We start from the raw sequence: 16,788 nt of genomic DNA on the forward strand, positions 1-16,788 counted from the left end.
CTTGGGGCTGCCGATCCTGCACCTGGTGATTCCCAGGAGGGGGAGGGGGACCCAGAGGGGTTTTCCCCTGAATTTATCTTGCTGATGCACCAAGCCTTTTTGGCACGGAAGCATATAGAATTTAAGAGACAGAGGCAACTGGGGGACCGGTCGGAGCTGCCTGCCAAGCTGGGGCGGAGCATAGAGCCACAGCTAAGGTCCACAGAGTGCCCCCGTACAGGGGAGGAGGCCCGGGAACCACAGGATCTGGCTTCTGGGGCAGGGGCTGCATCCGCCTCAGCCGTGAGTCCAGAGGACCTGGATCCGGTCCTGGATATGGGAGATGTGGATCCGGATGACCCGGATGGTGACGACGACATCCAGCCTAATGAAGGTGACAATCCCAGTGTGGTGCGTCTGTTTAAGAGGGATAAGCTGCGTCCACTCATCCTGGGGTTGAAGGTTTCCCAAGGAGATTCCGACAGTGAGGGAGTGAATCCGGTCCTTGATGGGATTTGGGGACCCACTTCGTCTTTTCCATTACCTAAAAAGGTTCGCAAGCTGGTTACCCGCGAGTGGAATGCTCCTGATGCGGGTCTGAATGTGGGCAGAGCTATGGCAAAACTATATTTTCTGTCGTCAGATGTTTTGGACCTCCTGAAAATCCCAAAGGTGGACGCAGCGGTGTCTGCAGTTACAAAGAAGACCATGATCCCGGGCGCGGAAGTGGCCACTTTGAAGGACATGCAAGACTGCAAGCTGGAGATCCAGTTGAAGTGCGTCTTTGAAGTAGCAGCATTGAGCCTGTGGGCGGTGGTGTGCGCTAGCCTCATGCAGAGGGCATGCCTCTGCTGGGTTCAAGATTCTAATGCCAACTCAGGGGCTGTTGGCGGTGAGGCTCTGCGTTCAGCAAAATTAGAAGCGGGCATAGTGTATGTGGCCGATGCACTGTATGATCTCGTGCGGACCTCTGCACGGAGTATGGTGTCCATTGTGTCGGCATGTCAGCTCCTCTGGCTTCTAAATTGGGCAGCGGACTTGTCCTCCAAGTCCCAGCTTTGCAATCTCCCCTTTAAAGGCAAGCTTCTCTTCGGAGAGGAACTTGATCAGCTGGTTAAACTGCTGGGGGAGTCTAAGGTCAATAAGTTACCGGAAGATAGGAGGCCATCTAAGAAGGTTTTTCCCTCCCGGGCTCGCTTTCGGAAGTATCGCTGTTTTCATACCGGCAGATAATCCGCGCCTTCGGCGTCCAAACAGGCTCCGGGACGTCAACAGTCTTTTTGCGGGGGTCATCGCACCGGAAGACACTCGGGACATCTCGGTGCAGGAACCATTAAACCCACCCAATGAAGCCACGAGCCCCCATTCCGTCGTCGAAGCTGTCGATGGCAGATTATCCAACTTTTACACAGAATGAAAAGGATTACCTCAGACCGCTGGGTTCTTGAGGTAATCAGAAATGGCTATGTGTTCAATGCTGCTCCCCCAAGGGGAGGAGCTAGCAATTTGTAATACTCCGTAGACGGAGTTAATGATCTGTTGTGGGTTGGTTCCCACAGAGTGGCAGTCTGTATAATACCGCTCTAGTAGTGTGAGAAATAAACACTTAATGGAAATTGGTGAATCCTTGGGCAGATGACAGCGCTCCCAGGAGGATATTCTGAGAGGGACCACCGGCTAGGCTGGAGTATGGAGACAAACACAGATAGTTCTTTATTAGATAGGAAGTAGAACCACCAGAGGTGGCAGCAGTGAGCTGATGTGCCCGGCAGGGCTGAAGTCCCTCTGATACTGGAATTGCGGTCTCTGGGTTGCTGAGCTGTAGAGAGAGACTATAGGTAGTGAGTAGCCAGGGTATGCTGGATACATAACAGTAGTAGATGATACACTCACAATTGTATATATCTGTAATGACTTCTATGCAACAGAGAGTCTTCAGTATTTTCAGGAACAGGAGCTGTAGGCGAGTACTGGTTCCTATATGGAAATAAGAACTCTCAATCTCCGTACCTGCGATAACATCTTAGACAGAAGAGAGCCTTCAGAGATTAGGAACATAGGCCCTCGTGGAGCGAGTACTGGTTCCTATCTGTAATAGAACTCACAACGTTTCTGTCGCGATCACTTCCAGGCAGTAAGGAGTCTTCTGAGCATTCAGGGATGTAGGCCCTCGAGGAGCGAATATCGGATCCCGTCTTAGCAATCTGAAATCAAGAAGAGAGAGTGGAGCCCCCGAGGAGCGGGTACCCCTGGTAAGTACAAGAAGGCCAAGTACCTTGGATGAATCGTAACCTAGAAGAGTATGATTCGAGTCCTTGCTAACTTGATTCGTAGTTTTATTTTTATTTATTTATTTTATTTAAGGTTTTTATATACCGGCATTCATGATAAAATCACATCATGCTGGTTTACATTAAAACAGTGGTGCATAGAAAGAAAAAACAAACTGGAACTGTAGTGCAGAAGAAAGCAGTTACAAAAAACAGGGATGCTTAAACTGGGAGAGGAAGGAAAAAGAAAAGGTTAATAGCATTTTAAATATTTACAACGAACAGTTAAATGAGCTGGTTGTGTTATAGAACTTGAAGTTGAAGGACATTAGCTGAAAGCAAAGACCTTTTAAGGTGGAAGCGGATGACGTCACTACGGGGGAACGCTCCCTAGATTTGCGCCCTTGCCGGTACAAACTCTGGAGCGCGCGCGCCCTTAAGTCATCAGGAACATGGCGGATCCGCGGTGTCAGGCCAACCCGGGGATTCCAGAGAGACGCGGCAGGGAGACGCTGCGGTCACAAACTGTCACTCAGATCTGGAGGGAGTTGCCACACAAGTAGAGAAGGTGGAGCGAGGGTGAAGAGCAGGCATGAACGCAACACTATGCTCTGGAATTCTCATGACCGGTGAGGGAGGTTTTTGTGGAATCCCGCGTGGCCTCTCACACCAAACGTGACACGGTCCAGATAACTCTGCAATGGCTTCTCGAGCTGCAGCGATTATCCCAGTTCCGGATATGCAGCAGGGACGGGGAAGATACTCCGTTTACTTTGTGGTTCCCAAGAAGGAGGGCGTGTTTCGGCCTATCCTCGATCTTCAGAAGGTGAACCGCTGTAGAGAAGGTGGAGCGAGGGTGCAGCTCCATCACTGCTCTCTACATTAATGGTGGGGGGTGGAAGGGAAATAGAACCAAGAGTTAAGAGAAAAAGATAAGTATGAGAGAAAAAAATGTGTGAAGCTTGCTGGGCAGACTAGATGGGCCATTTGGTCTTCTTCTGCCGTCATTTCTATGTTTCTATGTTTCGGATCCCTCGTTTTTGAATGGAAAGCCTGAGGACGGTAATGGCGGCTGTTCGGAAAGGGGAGTTTCTAGCCTCCCTGGACCTCACAGAGGCGTACCTTCATATCCCCATCCACCTGGATCACCAGCGGTTTTTGCGTTTCAAGGTCCTGGGACAGCACTTCCAGTTTCGGGCCCTTCCATTTGGTCTCGCAATGGCCCCTCAGACATTCACCAAGGTGATGGTGGTTGTAGCGGCCTTTCTTCGCAAGGAGGGGATTTTGGTCCATCCTTACCTGGACGACTGGCTAATTCACGCAAAGTCCCAGGAGGACTGCAAGAGATCTGTGCGCATGGTGATGGTGACCTTACAGTCGCTCAGGTGGTTCATCAATGTGCAGAAGAGCATTTGGAACCCACTCAGGATTTGATTTACTTGGGAGTGTGGTTCGACACCTTGCGCGGAAAGGTGTTTCTGGCACCGGACCGGGTGATGAAGTTACAGGACCAGATCCGTTCTCTCATTTGCAGGCAGACCCCCACAGTGTGGCATCATCTTCAGGTACTGGGGTCCATGGTTTCCACCTTGGATTTAGTGCCAAGAGCGTTCGTTCACCTACAACCATTACAGTGAGCGCTGTTATCTCGATGGAGTCCGGTGTCCGAACAATTTCACTTGCCAATGCCCTTACGTCCAGAGTCAGCCTGTCGTAGTGGCTATTGTGTGCCAGTCTGGAATGGGGGATGAACTTGGAAACACCAAATTGGCTGATAATCTCCACCAATGCCAGCCTATCCGGTTGTGGACCGGTATGTGCGGACAAGTCCACCCAAGGTCTCTGGTCTCTGATGGAGGGCTCATGGTCCACCAATCGACTCAAGACTAGAGCGGTTCGGCTTGCTCTACAGGCATTCCTGCCCTGGATTTGGGGCAGAATGGTGAGAGTGTTCTCCAACAATGTGACAACGGTGGCTTACATCAACCAACAAGGCAGGACAAAAAGTCCGGCGGTAGCACTCGAGGCGCGACTTCTATTCGCCTGGGCGGAACGTCATTTAGAAGGGATTGCCGCATCTCATGTCGCAGGGGTGGAGAACGCGCAGGCGGATTTTCTCAGCAGGCAGCAGCTCGATCCAGGAGAGTGGGAGCTGTCTCCCGATGCCTGGAACCTCATTTGCGCCAGGTGGGGCGTACCGTAGTTGGATCTGATGGCAACGTGGGCGAATGCAAAGCCGGAACGCTTCTTCAGCCGTCGATGGGAGCAGGGCTCGGTTGGGCTCGACGCTCTGGTGTGCCCCTGGCATATGGGAATTCTACTGTATGCTTTTCCTCCCTGGCCCCTCATCGGGAGGCTTCTCCGTCACATAGAGCTCCATCCAGGCAGGGTGGTGCTCGTAGCTCCAGAGTGGCCGCGTCGTCTGTGGTTCGCGGATCTGGTTCGCTTGGCTTTCGAAGGACCATTGCAGCTTGCGTATCTACCGCGACTACTTCGGCAGGGCCCAATATTTTCGGATCGGGAGGATCACTTCTCTCTCGCGGCTTGGCTTTTTAGAGGCAACGTTTACGCTTGAAGGGCTATTCTGAACAGGTCATTTCTACACTCCTACAGGCGAGATGCTTGGCCACTTCTATGGCTTATGTGCGAGTGTGGAAGCTATTTGAGGCATGGTGTCAACAGCGCTCCTTCGATCCATTAGCAGTGAATGTCCCACAGGTACTGGACTTTCTGCAGCAGGGCTCACTAAGGGGTTAGCGTTCAACTCCCTTCGTGTTCAAGTGGCAGCTCTTGGTGCATTGCTTGGCAAGTTTGCAGGCTGCTTGCTGGCCGTACATCCAGACATTGCTAGGTTTCTCAAGGGGATTAAACACTTGCGGCCTCCCATCCGTTCAGTGTGCCCTGTTTGGAGTTTGAACCTAGTGCTCTGTGGTCCCCCCTTCGAACCTCTCCGCAGAGTGTCGTTGAAGAATCTAACTTTAAAGACGGTCTTTTTGGTGGCCATTTGCGAGGCACGTCGGATTTCAGAGTTACAGGCTTTGACGTTTCGGGACACCTTTCTTTGCATTTCTGATGATAGGGTGTCCTTGCGCACGGTTCCATCCTTCGTTCCGAAAGTGGTTTCAGTGTTTCACGTCAATCAAACTGTGGAGCTTTCGGGCTTCCCTCAGTGGTCTCATGAATCCTCTCAAAGCCGGGATCTGCATATGCTGGACATACGGCGCATCTTGTTGCGTTACCTGGAAGTTACTAATGACTTTCGGAGGTCCGATCATTTGTTTATTCTTTTTGGTGGCCAAAAGAAGGGGGACAAGGTGTCTAAGGCGACCATCTCTCGTTGGATTAAAGAGGCCATTTGTTCGTCATATATAGCCCGCGGGCACCAAGTTCCGTTGGATCTCAGTGCTCATTCCAATAGAGCCCAGGCTACTTCCTGGGCGGAATGTCAGTTACTGTCGCCTCAGGAAATCTGCAGGGCGGCGGTGTGGTCTTCATTGCACACTTTCACTAAGCATTATCGTCTGGATGTTCATGCTGCGGAAGGGTCTTCCTTTAGTGAGAGTGTTCTGCTTGCGGATCTTTCGGGTTCCCGCCCAGTGTAGGGTGCCTTGGGTACATCCCACTTTTCTGGACTGATCCTCGTACGTACAGGGAAATGAAAATTGGTTCTTACCTGCTAATTTTCATTCCTGTAGTACTCAGGATCAGTCCAGAGGCCTGACCCTTTCTTCATCTACCGAAAGACAGCCTTACTGAGTTTATCTTTATGCTGCTTGTTGCACGGGGCTCCGTCCTTTTTGCAGACATGGTTAATGGAGCAGTTTTTTAGTGGTTCGGTTAACTATATTCTGAGGACGAAGGGCTGTTCCATTTGGTTAAGTTCCCATCGTCCATTCTTTATGTTAGTTTGGTACCGTTGGGCTTGGGTACAGGTCAATACTGAGGGACTGCAGATGGCACTAGAGTATATATGGCAGTGCCCAAAGTTTTGCTCTCTGACTCCATCTGCTGGTAGGGATACACAGCCCACTTTTCTGGACTGATCCTGAGTACTACAGGAACAAAAATTAGCAGGTAAGAACCAATTTTCATATAATTCTGGTAAGATAATAGTGGCTGGAGTCTGAATCATACACAATTTTGCAAACTCAGAATACACCATTGCTCTTATCTAGGGTTTCGTTGAAAGAATAGTTCTCACAGGACAAGCAGGATGGTAGTCCTCACATATGGGTGACATCATCAGGATGGAGCCCAATCACGGAAAACTTCTATCAAAGTTTCCAGAACTTTGACTGGCCCCTTCTGGGCATGCCCAGCATGGCACTAACCCTGCAGCCAGCAGGGGTCCCCCTTCAGTCTTCTTTTTTCCGTGCAGCAGTAGCCTCGCGGTTTAGGAGCTCTGAAGAGATTCCTGACAGAAATTTTCCTCACGGAGTTAATTAAATTTAGATTGCCCCACAGGGGTCCCTCCTCTAACTTTTCTCAGGCCGCGGTACTCCGGTAAGTTTTTCACCATTTTTTGTCGATTACCGTCGAGTTTGGCCCTCGCAGCCTACTGGCCGTCGACTGTACCGTGGCTCGATTTTTCTATGGCCATGGCGTCAGGGTTTCGTCGATGCCCGGACTGGACTCGCACCATGTCTATCACAGACCCTCATAGAGTCTGTGTAATGTGTTTAGGCCGTGAACATGATGTCCTGACTTGCACCAAATGTGCCCTCATGACACCAAAAGGTCGCAAAGCCAGAATGGAGAAGATGGGACTCCTTTTCCGTGCTCACACCCCGACGCCGTCCATCGCATCGACGTCATCTGAACCGGCACCGTCGAAGTCGCACCAGCATCGACAACCGTCTGGTGACCGCCCGCTATCGACATCTTCACGGCCATCGACTCCCGTTTCTCCCCCTCAAACCTTGTCGTTCATTGGGGCAGACATGGAACCTTGCAGGCAAAAGCCTTTCTACCTCAACAACGAGTGCAAACCCTCGTGTCCCTCGCTCACCAGTTGCAGTCTCAGTATACAGCAACAGCTCGGCAATTCCTTGTCCTTCTCGGACACATGGAGTCCTCCGTCCATGTCACACCAATGGCCCGCCTGGCCATGAGGCCCATGCATTGGACTCTGAGGTCACAATGGATTCAAGCTATTCAGCCTCTGTCGACCATTGTCCACATCACCGACGCACTCCGCCTGTCTCTCGCCTGGTGGAAAGATCAGAACAATCTCCTCCAGGGACTGCCCTTTCAACTACCAGATCCTCAACTCATTCTAACCACAGACGCTTCCAACCTCGGGTGGGGAGCCCATATGAACGATCTACAGACACAAGGATCTTGGTCTCCAGAGGAAGCCAAACACCAGATAAATTTCCTGGAGCTTTGAGCAATGCGATATGCTCACAGAGCTTTACAGGATTCCCTATCAAATCACGTCATCCTGATTCAAACGGACAACCAGGTGGCCATGTGGTACATCAACAAGCAGGGAGGCACAGGCTCCTTCCTTCTGTGTCAGCAGGCTGCGCAGATTTGGGCGGAAGCGCTCTCCCACTCGATGTACCTCAGGGCCACCTATTTGCCGGGAGTGCACAATGTCTTGGCAGACAAACTGAGTCGTGTCTTCCAACCGCACGAGTGGTCTCTCAACCCCTCGGTAGCGACCTTCCTCTTCCAGCAATGGGGTTATCCCCAAATAGACCTCTTTGCATCCCCTCAGAACCACAAAGTGGACAATTACTGCTCCCTCATTCGGAGCAAGCGCTCTCAGCCCAGAGATGCATTCTCCCTCTCATGGGCAACCGGTCTGTTTTATGCATTTCCTCCACTTCCTCTTCTCTCGAAGACTCTCGTGAAGCTCCGTCAGGACAAGGGAACCATGATCCTGATAGCACCTCACTGGCCACGCCAAGTGTGGTTTCCCATACTCCAGGATCTCTCCATCCGCAGGCACATTCCCTTGGGAACGGACCCGCATCTGATCACTCAGAACGACGGATGTCTACGCCATCCCAATCTTCAGGCCTTGTCCCTGACGGCATGGATGTTGAAAGGTTAATCCTTCAACCACTTAACCTTTCAGATTCAGTTTTTCGTGTCCTGATTGCTTCACGGAAGCCTTCCACAAGAAAGTCTTATTCCTATAAATGGAAAAGGTATACATCATGGTGTTCTTCGCAATCCCTTGATCCCTTTTCCTGTCCAATCCCAAGGTTTTTGGACTATCTCTGGCATTTATCGGAATCAGGTCTAAAGACCTCTTCCATCAGAATGCATGTTAGTGCTGTAGCTGCCTTCCATAAAGGTGTCGGGGATGTCCCTATATCGGTACAACCCCTAGTAAGACTTTTCTGAAAGGCTTGCTCCATATCAAGCCACCTTTACGTCCTCCGGCCCCTTCTTGGGACCTTAATCTGGTTCTCGGGCGGCTCATGAAACCACCATTCGAACCTCTTCACTCCTGTGACCTCAAATATCTCACATGGAAAGTGATTTTCCTTTTGGCTATCACTTCAGCTCGCAGGGTTAGTGAGTTACAGGCCCTAGTTACCTATCCGCCTTACACTAAACTCCCTCAGGACCGGGCGGTACTCCGCACCCACCCTAAGTTTTTGCCTAAGGTAGTTTTGGAGTTTCACATTAACAAATCCATCATACTACCTATCTTCTTTCCCAGGCCCCACTCCAACCCAGGGGAACAGGCTCTGCATACCCTTGACTGTAAACGGGCTCTAGCGTTCTACCTAGACCGTACAGTTGCCCACAGGAAGAGCACTCAGTTATTTGTCTCTTTCCATCCCAACAAATTAGCACAACCTGTGGGTAAGCAGACTCTCTCCTCCTGGTTGGCGGACTGCATTTCTTTTTGCTATCAGCAAGCAGGCATTCCTTTTCAAGACCGTGTTAAAGCACACACTGTGAGGGCCATGGCGACTTCAGGAGCACACCTATGATTGGTGTCGCTTCCTGACATTTGCAGGGCTGCCACCTGGAGTTCTCTCCACACTTTCGCAGCCCACTATTGCTTGGACAAAGCTGGAAGACAAGATTCCATCTTCGGCCAATCTGTCCTGCATTACCTATTTCCAACGTGACGTACCAACACCCTTCCGTCTGCCCGGTGGGGTTCAGGATGCCCTCTACCAAATTCCACCCCAGTTGTTGTGCCTGTTGCACGCCATTGGGTACATTTGGTGCATGTTCGGACATCCTCAGCTCGGTTCTCACCTATGTGTGAGGACTACCATCCTGCTTGTCCTGTGAGAAAGCAAGTGTTGCTTACCTGTAACAGGTGTTCTCACAGGACAACAGGATGTTAGTCCTCAAGAAACCCGCCCGCCGCTCCGCGGTGTTGGGTTCGTAACGTTTTGTTGTTTTATTTTTTCGGCACTGCCTGTAGCTATCAAATAAGACTGAAGGGGGACCCCTGCTGGCTACATGGTTAGTGCCATGCTGGGCATGCCCAGTAGGGGCCAGTCAAAGTTCTGGAAACTGACAGAAGTTTTCCGTGATTGGGCTCCATCCTGATGATGTCACCCATATGTGAGGACTAACATCCTGCTGTCCTGTGAGAACACCTGTTACAGATAAGCAACACTTGCTAATCTGTAATTAGTCCAAGATTGTGTAGAGGAGACTGAAATCTGAATGCCTACCAAATTGAACATGGAAAGTGCATCAGTCAGAGGCAAATTACTCAAAATCAATATTTTAATTTTATCAGGATTTAAAGCAAAATGATTACGATTTTTTTTTTTTACTTTTGTTTTTATTTTTATTGTTTTTAGTTAAAAAAATTTGGGCCGGATTTTAAAAGCCCTGCGCGCGTAAATCCAGCCGGATTTACGCGCGCAGGGCACTCGCGCGCCGGCGCACGCACAGCCCCGAGACACGTGTAAGTCCCGGGGCTTCGTAAAAGGGGCGGGGAGGGGGCATGTCCGGGGGCGTGGTCGAGGCCTCCGGACCAGCCCCCGGGTCGGGTGATGGCGCGCCAGCAGCCTGCTGGCGCGCACAGATTTACGCCTGCTTTCAGCAGTCTAGAAATTTTTTAATAAATAAAATAAGTAAGTGTCCTGACAAGCTGGTGGTACAGATGTTGGTGACCCATCGTTGAAAACTGGTAAACCAGCAGCTAAACTTGCTGGTTTACCAGTTTTCAACGATGGGTCACCAACATCTGTACCACCAGCTTGTCAGGACACTTACTTATTTTATTTATTAAAAATTTCTAGACTGCTGAAAGCAGGCGTAAATCTGTGCGCGCCAGCGGGCTGCTGGCGCGCCATCACCCGACCCGGGGGCTGGTCCGGAGGCCTCGACCACGCCCCCGGACATGCCCCCTCCCCGCCCCTTTTACGAAGCCCCGGGACTTACATGTGTCTCGGGGCTGTGCGTGCGCCGGCGCGCGAGTGCCCTGCGCGCGTAAATCCGGCTGGATTTACGCGCGCAGGGCTTTTAAAATCCGGCCCAAATTTTTTTAACTATCCTGTCTGTAAACTAGTAAGGACAAAAGCATGACTCTGCCAAATGTGCAAGATTCTCAAAGGAACAAAAAAAATTAATGGGCATATGATTAGAAGTTGCTACTCCAGCTCTGAGTTCACCAGCAGCAGAAGTAGCGCCTCAGAATCTTTCAGTTCCAGGGGACTCCTCTGGAAACAGTTGGAGCAGATCCTTTGCCTGCCTAGGCCACCTGGTAGGTATAGATAATGACTCTTTATATCTGTTCATGTGGTTTTATTTTGATAGCATCATGGAAGCCTATAAAACTTGAGGCCTTTGCCTGACTTTATAATGATGAGGGCTTTAGGGAAAGATGGCATAGAAACATTGGCATGACAGCAGTCTGCCTAGCAAGCTTCCTAAGGTAGAAACTGCAACTCTGTACAGTTATCCCCTAGCCATATAATAACCCATAAAAATTCCAGCTAGCAACATTTCTTACTGGGTGATGAGCTTTCTTGAAAATTCAGACAGTGCTGCTTGGCGTGCTTTGCTTATCGACTTGGGCATAGAAGCAGTTCTGTGCTTTTCCCTTATGTCTACGTATAAGTTCCCAGACCATAGAAGTCGGGGCTCTCTTGGTTGTTGTCTGAATCCAATTCCCCCTTTCCCCCTGCTGTCGAAGCAGAGAGCAATAAATATTTATTTTTTAAAGCTACTCATTTGAGCTGAGTATAGATTCAAACCCTTGTCCTTGTAGAACATATTACACAGCACTGGATATCTGTACCACTGAATTGCAGGTAACCAAAGTGTAGTAGAGGACACTGGATCTCAACCTGTGGCTTGGTCAGATGACTAATTGGGACCAACACACTAAAGCTCCTAACTATCCCTTTTGGGACTCCACCATCAGCATGGTGCAGTTGCAGGGTGGCATTTTCTCATCTGTATATTGGCAATTCAACAGGAATTGACTGTACAGTGCCCAGTTGCCAATTTTGGCATATTTGCTTCAGGGGCATACATACTCAGTCCACCTCTGCCTGCCTCAAAATGGGAGCAGAGTCAGGAGTTAAGTGAAACTTGCCACAAGCTCTGTCCACTAGTAAAAATTTAGAGGGTTGCTGGAGACCTATCATGGCAATGAGGCTGCTACTAGGGTTACCAACTAGATTTAGAATTTCAGAACAGGCTAATCCACTCCTGCTTTACCCTACTGCATGCATGGACTTGTTGCCTTGTTTTTTTAGGGAATGCAATAAGGAGATCAGAACTTCAAGTCCTTGCATGTTATGGGGCAAAACCAGGACTAGATTGACCTGTCCTGAAAATCTGAAGCCAGTTGGCAGCTCTAGCTACCAGCAGACAACTATAGGGATTCTGAGATAATTTAAGAATCCCCTTACAGTGGTCCCTGATGGATATGAGCCATACTCATTTGGCCAGGTACTTTGTGGGAGTCATCATGGGCAAGAGACCCAAGGAGTTCGATTTGGGTCATGTGTCAGACTTTTTCCAATTATGTCTTTCACAGACCATGGTACTGTCATCTCTGGTGGTCGTGCACAAGGAGAAGCCATGGAAATATGGACTTGTTATAACTTATCCTACCCAGAAAGAGAATCTTTGGACCCCTTTGACATTGTTGTACCCAGATTGATGCCTCTACCCATAGGGCAGGGCATACTCTTGGTTTATTTTTCCACCATTGGAGTGAACCCACTAATCGTCTTAGGACTTAAAAAAGTTTGGAGAGAGGTTTAATAGTGGGATATATTCTTTAGAGTTTGTATGTGTCTGAGATAATAAGCAAGCCAAAGGGAATTAATTTCTAGTGTCTGTCTTTCCCTCCCTCCCACCCACCCCTATCTGAACCCTTGATTTTTAGGCAAGAGACACTTTCTCAGTAAAAATCAATGAGGCTCTTATCTAAATCATACTATTGTGCCAGCCCTTATTGAGAGTTTAATCATCCCCTTGTAGGTCACTAGCAGATTAATTAGTGAATATACCTATAAATTTTAAGTACTCTAATTCCAACTCTCTTAGCAACCTAAACTTAATTAAAAACATCACAAAATTAAGATGAAGGCAGCAGTCCAGCAGCAAGAAGGGGGGGGGGGCTTTCCAGTCTTTTGCATCAAGTGTCACATGTATGATTTTTTTACCTGCCCATGATAGATTGTATGTGTGCACCCGTCACAAAAAGCTCCTGGCTCTCAGAGAATGAGTCCGATCTCTGGAGGCTAGAGTGGCAGACCTGAAGGAGCTGAGGCATATAGAGAGGTACATTGATGAGACCTTCAGAGACATCGTAGCCAAGTCGCAAATCCAGTCTGGCAGCCCTGGTGCTGCCTTGGATAAGAAAGATCTCCTGGTTGGAGAGCAACACCCTGGTGTAGCAGGAAGTGATCCTGTAGCAAGGACCTGCTCTCCAAGTGATGCGTTGAGCTCTCACACTGAGGACAAGTCTCCCAGGGCCTCTGCCCAGGAGGGAAGGATTAGGTTGGCCATCATAATTGGTGATTTGATTATTAGAAATGTAGATAGCTGGGTGGCTGGTAGACGTGAGGACCGTCTGGTAACTTGCCTGCCTGGTGTGAAGGTGGCGGACCTCATGTGTCACCTAGATAGGATTATAGACCGTGCTGGGGAGTAGCTGGCTGTCATGGTACAAGTGGGCACCAACTATATAGAAAAATGTGGGAAGGAGGTTCTGGAAGCCAAATTTAGGATTTTAGGTAGAAAGCTGAAATTCAGAACCTCCAGGGTGGCATTCTCTGAAATGTTCCCTGTTCCACATGCAGGTCCCCAGAGGCAGGCAGAGCTCCAGAGTCTTAATGCATGGATGAGACAATGATGCAGGGCAGAGATTCAGTTTTGTAAGGAACTGGACAACCTTTTGGGGAAGGAAGAGACTTTTCCGAAAGGACGGGCTCCACCTTAACCAGAGTGGAACCAGGCTGCTGGTGCTAATTAAAAAAAAAAAAAAGGAGCTAGAGTAACTTTTAAACTAGAATAAGGGGGAAAATCGACAGTCACTCAGGAATGCATGGCTTGGAGGAATGTATTTTTGAAGGATACTAATGAAACAGGAGAGTTAGGGCATCCCAACAGAGAGGTTCCAATAAAAAGCAAAAGTAGTCCATGTGCCTATAAGTAAAGAATCACTTGAGCTAAAGCATTCCAAATTATCCATATCAACTGAAAAACAGGTTGTTAATACAAACAAAAAACGCACTTTGAAATGTCTGTATGCCAATGCCAGAAGTCTAAGAAGTAAGATGGGACACTTAGAATGTATAGCAGTGACTGATGAGATAGACTAAATTGGCATCTTGGAGACCTGGTGGAAGGAGGATAACCAATGGGATAATGCTCTCTCTTCCCAAGCCCAGAAATGGCAGAAATGCATTTCTAAAAATGTATCGTGAATTGCATTACGGCCACTTCTGGCATATTGCACAGTTTAATGCCATGAAAAAAGGTGTAGTTATAGCTGGCTTGTTACGGCGGTTACTACCCCAAATCAAATAAGCCAATGGCAGGGAAAATGAAGAAAAGATGATTTATATCAGCATCAACCAACAAGGAATGAATTACATAGTCTGGGTAAACAAATAAGCATGGGAGTAGCTGGCTTGTTACGGCAGTTACTACCCCAAATCAAATAAGCCAATGGCAGGGAAAATGAAGAAAAGATGATTTATATCAGCATCAACCAACAAGGAATGAATTACATAGTCTGGGTAAACAAATAAGCATGGGAGTAGCTGGCTTGTTACGGCGGTTACTACCCCAAATCAAATAAGTCTGATACTTCACTTTCAATGCACATCCAGCATAGCTCTCTGCTTCAGCGGCAGAGAGAATGAAGAAAAGATGATTTATATCAGCATCAACCAACAAGGAATGAATTACATAGTCTGGGTAAACAAATAAGCATGGGTGTAGCTTGCTTGTTACGGTGGCTACTACCCCGAATCAATTAAGCATGATACTTGACTTGGAATAAGTATCCAGCACAGCTCACTGCTTCAGCAACAGAGGGAATTAAGTAAAGAGGATTTTTATTCAGACAACCAACAATGGCTGAATTGCACATGCAGGGTAAACAAACGGGAGTAGCTTGCTTATTACGGCGGTTACTACCCCAAACCAATTAGCTAGATACTTCACTTAGATGCAGCTCCAGCACTGCTGTCTGCATCGATGGTGGGGGTGGAAGGGAATTGGAACCAAAAAGTTATCAATAAGGGCCCTGACCTCAGCGGTCAGAGTAACAGATTATGAAAACAAATAGGTGTGAAAGCTTGCTGGGCAGGCTGGATGGGCCGTTTGGTCTTCTTCTGCCGTCACTTCTATGTTTCTATGTTATTTCCGGCGTTAAAACTGTGCGATACCATGCATTATGCTATCACAAGGTGCGATTTTGCCCTTCATTTTCATAAATCCCGCCCAAACTCCTCCCTGATCCCACCCCTTCCAAATATTTGCATTCACACCATGCGCTACCGTTATTATTGCTTGCGTTAACGCAAGAACACATTTTGATGAATGACCCTGCAGGTAAGGAGGGTTCAAATGCTGCTGCTTCTTGTGATCTTGGGCAAGTCACTTCACCCTCCTTTGCCTCAGGTACAAACTTAGGGGGTCATTTTGTAAGGCTTATCGCATGCGAAAAGTCCCTTTTCACGTGCGATAGCTTGCTAGGGGCGGAGTCAGGGCGACACGGGGAGGAATCTGGGCGGCGAGGAGGCGGACTCCGCGATGTCTTTGCTGGCGGCAATAAGGTAAGACACGTTATCGTCACCAATAGCAAGCCCAATAGCACCACCTTTCACGGTGGTGCTATTGAGTGCAAAAGCCGGCAGCGATAACACCACAGTGGTGCAATGGCTGCCGGCTTTCACAGGCCTGCCCCCGTTTTCACTGGATTCACCAATCCAGGCCTTAGATTGTGAACCCTCTGGGACAGAGAAATACCTACATTACCTGAATGTAATCTACTTTGAAATGGCTGAAAAAGTGTAACATATAAGAAATAAAATAACCTTCTCTTCTCTGGATACACCTCATTAGGATCTCCTCTCCCCATGCAATGCTGACTGCAGCCACCAAACCACCTTTCTTATGTGCCTTTTGCATGGTACTGGTCTTGCTATGGGATATACACCACCCTGCTTTAGAACTAGCTCTTTTAATGCATCTCTCCCCTCCATAAGGACTCCAACATAAAAACAGCTCTTGTCTTTGGTAACCATTCCAGTTTGCAGTTCTGGTGCTCTCAGCACCAGGCTATTAATGCTGATGCTGTCAGTCTCTGTACCAATTCTCTACTTTCGTAAGTCCAAACAGAAATGAGTTCTAATAATGAGGTTTTTATTTCTTTACTCTGGAACTTCACAAACACAGTTCTCTATTGCACAAAAATAAAAACATCACAGTCTGATCCTTCAAGGAGCATCCAGGGAATCACAGTTCACATGCTTGGATTCAAATACAGCGGTGCGTGCGCCGGGAGAGCGGGCGTTCGTCCGCTCTCCCACGGGCTTTACTGGATCGACCTGATAGGGACTAAGAATACTATTAGTATTCTTAGTATACTATTAATAATACTATTAGTATTCTTAGTATAACCCTCAACGCCCTAAGAACTATGTTAATATGTATATATCTTTAACCCTTTAGTTTCAACTTTTCAGGCTCACATATAGAGCCTCCTTCTAGCTGCAGCATCTTTGTTGCAACTTGTTACTCTTGTTGCTCCCCTTTCCCCCCTCCCTGTTTTTTTGTATTTTCCACCTTTTGTTCAGATGCAAACTGATATGATGTGCCCTCTAATGTCGGTATAAAAAAAAAGCTGTTAAATAAATAAATATATTAGTAAATCAACACAACTGGTAAAATTAGTCAACTTGAAATTTAAAAAGTTTTCTCCCTGATTTTTGAATGAGCATAGGTTATTGAAACAGGTAAGGAGAAAATTTAGAAAATGGTGGTGAAAACTCAGATCAATGGAAAACAGATTAGAGTATAAAACTCATGCTAGGACCCCTTATTTTTCTAAATTTGTTCAGTTATTATAAAA

The 16,788-nt window shown here is 48.1% G+C and overlaps 1 protein-coding gene across 4 annotated transcripts in view; it reads left to right on the plus strand.

Moving 5' to 3' along the window:
* Nucleotides 1-16,788, plus strand: part of AKT3 (AKT serine/threonine kinase 3) — a 1,010,799-nt gene that overhangs the window by 732,412 nt on the left and 261,599 nt on the right. The gene's annotated exons all lie outside the window — the stretch shown is intronic.

This window comes from Rhinatrema bivittatum, chromosome 3 (assembly GCF_901001135.1).
Source record: "Rhinatrema bivittatum chromosome 3, aRhiBiv1.1, whole genome shotgun sequence".
NCBI classification, from domain to species: domain Eukaryota; kingdom Metazoa; phylum Chordata; class Amphibia; order Gymnophiona; family Rhinatrematidae; genus Rhinatrema; species Rhinatrema bivittatum.